Below are 5,050 nucleotides of genomic sequence, written 5' to 3' on the forward strand. Positions count from 1 at the left end.
TAGATGACCTTTTTGATCAGTTAAAGGGAGCAAAATGCTTTTCGAAGATTGATTTGAGATCGGGATACCATCAATTAAAGATCAAGGAAGAAGATATTCCCAAGACCGCATTTAGGACCAGATATGGGCATTATGAATTCCTAGTAATGCCGTTTGGATTGACCAATGCTCCGGCCGCATTTATGGATCTGATGAATCGAGTATTTAAGAAGTATTTGGATAAATTTGTCGTGGTATTTATTGATGACATCCTTATTTATTCTAAGTCGGAAGAAGAACATATGCAGCACCTCTGGATAGCATTGGAGATACTCCGACAAGAGAAGTTGTATGCCAAGTTTACCAAATGTGAGTTTTGGTTAAAGGAAGTTCAATTTTTGGGGCATGTTATTGGAAATGAGGAGTTAAAGTGGATCCGGCGAAGATTGAGGCAGTTATGAGTTGGGAGAGGCCAAAGACTCCTACGGAAGTGCGAAGTTTTCTAGGATTGGCCGGATACTATAGAAGATTCGTCAAGGATTTCTCGAAGATCGCCACGCCATTGACCAAGTTAACCAGAAAGAATCAAAAGTTTGAATGGAGTGCAGAATGTGAAAATAGCTTTCAAGAGTTAAAACAGAAGTTGGTAACAGCTCTGGTGTCGGTACTTCCAGATGATCAAGGGAATTTTGTAATATTCAGCGACGCTTCACATAAGGGTTTGGGTTGTGTGTTGATGCAACACAATAAGGTAATAGCATATGCGTCAAGACAGTTGAAGCCGCACGAGTTAAAGTATCCGACGCATGACTTGGAACTAGCCGCCATAGTGTTCACACTCAAGATTTGGAGACACTATCTCTATGGAGAGAAGTGTGAAATCTACACGGATCACAAGAGTTTAAAGTACATTTTTACTCAGAAAGAGCTCAATATGAGGCAGAGGAGATGGCTGGAATTGATCAAGGACTATGACTGTTTGATAAATTACCATCCTGGAAAGGCGAACGTAGTGGCCGATGCGCTGAGTCGGAAGGAGAGATTGAATATGATGATAACATCAAAAGAGTTATCTGAAGAAATCGGAAAATTTGAATTGGAACTTTGTGCTTATGGGAAAGTCAAAGAAGTTTGTCGTGCAATGACCTTTCAGCCAACACTAATGGAAAAGATAAAGAAGTGTCAAGAGGAAGTAATGGAAAAAGAGAAAAATCAGTTATCTAGAGAAGAGATTAATACTAAAAGGGATGAGCAAGGAATACTAAGGTTTTCATCCAGAATATGGATTCCTCATGTACCTGAATTAAAGAATAAGATCCTCCATGAAGCCCACCATTCGAAATTTTCAATCCACCCAGGAAGCACCAAGATGTATCAAGACTTAAAGAAGAACTTTTGGTGGCCAAATATGAAGCGAGACGTGGCAGAATGGGTTGCGAAGCATTATACTTGTCAGAAAGTAAAGGCAGAACATCAACGACCAAGCGGATTAATTCAGCCCCTGAAGATTCCAGAATGGAAATGGGAAAATATCGCTATGGACTTTATAGTAGGACTACCGCGAACAAAATCCGGACATGACGCAATATGGGTTATAATTGATCGTCTTACGAAGTCGGCGCATTTCCTTCCAATAAATGAGAAGTCGTCACTGGACAAGTTGGTTCATCTGTATGTGCACGAAATCGTATTAAGGCATGGAGTACCCGTATTAATAGTTTCAGACAGAGATCCCCGATTTAACTCGAGATTCTGGAAGCAATTCCAGGAATGTCTTGGCACGAAGTTGAATATGAGCACGGCGTATCACCCGCAGACTGATGGTCAGAGCGAAAGGACGATTCAAACAATCGAAGACATGTTGCGCAGTTATGCAATCGATTTTGCAGGAAGTTGGGACGACCACCTGCCATTGATTGAATTCTCATATAACAACAACTATCATTCCAGTATCGGCATGCCACCATATGAAGCTTTGTACGGGCGAAAATGTAGATCACCAACAAGTTGGGATGAAGTAGGAGAATGAAGAATTCTTGGCTCAGAATTGGTACAACAGTTGCATGACTCAGTCAAGTTAATTCAGAAAAGGTTGCTTGCTGCTCAAGATAGACAGAGGAAGTATGCGGATCCAGCGCGTAAGGATGTTCAATTCCAAATTGGCGAAGCTGTGTTGCTAAAGGTGTCACCTAGGAAAGGGTTGATGAGATATGGCAAGAAAGGAAAGTTAGCACCTAGATACATAGGTCCTTTTGAGATTTTGAGTCAAGTAGGAAAGGTGGCCTACGAGTTGGCCTTACCACCTCAGTATCGGCATGTGCATAGCGTGTTCCATGTGTCGTTACTTAAGAAATATAATCCTGACACTAGCCATGTGATAGAATATGAACCCGTAGAAATTCAGGCAGACCTGTCATTTGTGGGGCAACCGGTTAAAATACTCGACTGGCAAGTAAAGAGTCTTAGAAATAAGTCAGTAAAGTTAGTAAAAGTACTTTGGAAGAACCCTAAGGTCGAAGAATCGACTTGGGAGTTAGAGTCTGATATGCGTTCCCGGTATCCTCATCTGTTCTCTTAGATTCTGGGGACAGAATCCCTTAAGGGGGAGAGGATGTTACGACCGGCATTTTATGTAATATTATTTGTGAATTTGGTATAATATTAAGTCAAATGAAAATATATTCAATGATTGTACGTTTGTGTGAGTGAAAATTTCTGCATTATAAATTTGCTTTGGGTAGTATATGATTTTTCAAAGCAAGAGTTTATTTAATTTCTTTATTTTTGATTTATAAGGAATATTCTAAGCTTTGGAAAAATCTTCTTTTAAAAGGCATTTTGATCACAAATTTTGAAAATGATTTTATAAAGTCTCTAAAAATACAAGTTATTTTATGGTATAAATTTTATAATTTTTGAACTTGTATTTTATTTTATAAAAATAAATCTTTACAAATTTTATTTGTTATAATTCTCAAATTAAATGAATAACCTTGCATGCAAACTCTCTTTCTATTCTCTCAAAGGGCAAATAAGACTTTTCCAACCCCACTAACTCATTTGATTATTACCAAATTACTACCTTAGCCTTGCATGCAAAAAGGCCTAACTTTAGCCAAGGGACATTTTTGTAAGTTCTCACTTCCACTCATTACTTGTCAACCAAATAGCATAAAACAAACAAATCAAAGTGGAGAGAAGTCATTCATCATTTCACACTCCAACACACCACAAAAATTTCTCTCTTCCCCTCCCTCCCTTTTGCTCTCGGCCGAACCCCATTTCCCCCACTCCCTTCCATTTTTCATTCTATTTCTCATCTTCCCTAGTGTAATTCTTTCACCTACATTTATTTTATATACTTCCCAAGAGTTTTGTGATTTGGAAGATGAAGTTTCATGGTTGCATGTGTAGTTTTGTGTGATCTCCAAAGAGAAACTCTTGATTCTTGTGAATTCAAGAGCTCTCTATGAGATATATTATGTATATGTGCTAACTAAGTGTTTTATGGAGATATCATGCTTTAAAATCCTTTGCATGCTACTGAAATCTCATTATAAATTTATGTTTAGCCATGCATGCTAGTTTTAAGACATTAAAATGATGATCAACCATGTTTTGCATGCTATTCTTTTCGAAATCATGTTGTTATCTATAAAATTTGAAATAGATGTGCTTAAATAGATTGTTTCCATGATGAATTTCTTATTAATACTTAAAAGGAGTTATATTTCATAATTATTAAGGATAAGTATTAGGTGTAAGTCGATTTTGCAAGCATTTACAACTTTATGCCTAGCCGAAATCTTGTTATGTGCTTTCCATGAGTTGCAAGTTATATATTTAGTTGCATGTTGTTGTTTTTAGGCATAGATGATCTCACCCAATGTTATTTTGAGAATAAAGGAGTTAGTTCAGTAGATTACCATGTATAAGTCTTGGTTTAAGTATTGAGTTTTGTTAGTTGAGTTGTCAAGTCAAAACCTTGGAAAAATGAGAGTTATAGTTTCTGCAGAAAAATCAGTTTAATACCCTGAGGTTTAGAGTGAGTTTTGACCATGTCATTGATGTGCACTTTGAGGCCCAAGCTACCAGAAGTTAGTATGGGGAGTATATAATAGGTTTTAGGAGTTGGTTGGAGGTTTGCATGTCATTTGGTTAGGTGCACAAGTAGAATAACAAAATCTGTCCAGCAGGGGACAGTTTTGTTGCAACTTAGAAATAGGGAGATTTGGCCATGTCATGGGTAGGCCCTCATTAGGCCCAATTGGGCCTTAGTTAGAGGGTATGTCAGAGAAGTTTTTCCAACCATAGTTCATAGGATATGAGCTAGAACCATGTGTCACAAGTTAATTCAAGTCAGGGCATTTTCTGCCCAGAAAAACAGGGGAACCTTGGACTTTTAGCTTAGGCCCAAGAAGGCCCAAGCCAGGCCTTTGAGCCACATCAAGCTTGTGAGATGCCCTTAGGTCAGGAGAGTCTTGTGTAAAAATTTTGAAGAAAAACTTGTAGTTTAAGAGTGTCTAATGCACTCAAGAAACCTTAGTTACCATTCTGAAATTTGCACCAGTGAGCACTTTCACTTATCACATAGTTTTAGAACACTTAGAAGTGAGTATTAGGTCAACCACCATAGTTGTAAGATAGTATAAGGTCAGTAGAGAAAAAGGCACAAGTGAGGGTCAATAGGTTTTGGATAATTTAGGAAAGGCACATTGAGTTAGGAAGCCCAAATTTGAAGACTTTGTTTAGTTAGTGACCAAGTGACTTAAGTGGTGAGTCGAGATCATCCAAGCCTAGTGTGGCATTATCGTGTATATGATGTTATTTGGTATTAATATACGATATGTGATTATGTGGCTACGTGTGTACATTTGAAAATATAATGGTGGATATGAATTAAGTGCGTATAGGCCTAAGTGCCATCCATGTTTAATTTCGGGTTGTAAATAGGTTAAGATGGTAAGAATATATTATAATGAGGATTATTATTATTTATGTAGGATCTCGAGACGAGGGAAAACTTGCCATAAAAGTCGAGTGAAGCTCCAGTTGTTGCTCCTACCAGTCA

This window comes from Apium graveolens, chromosome 9 (genome assembly GCF_009905375.1).
Source record: "Apium graveolens cultivar Ventura chromosome 9, ASM990537v1, whole genome shotgun sequence".
Taxonomy (NCBI): Eukaryota; Viridiplantae; Streptophyta; class Magnoliopsida; order Apiales; family Apiaceae; genus Apium; species Apium graveolens.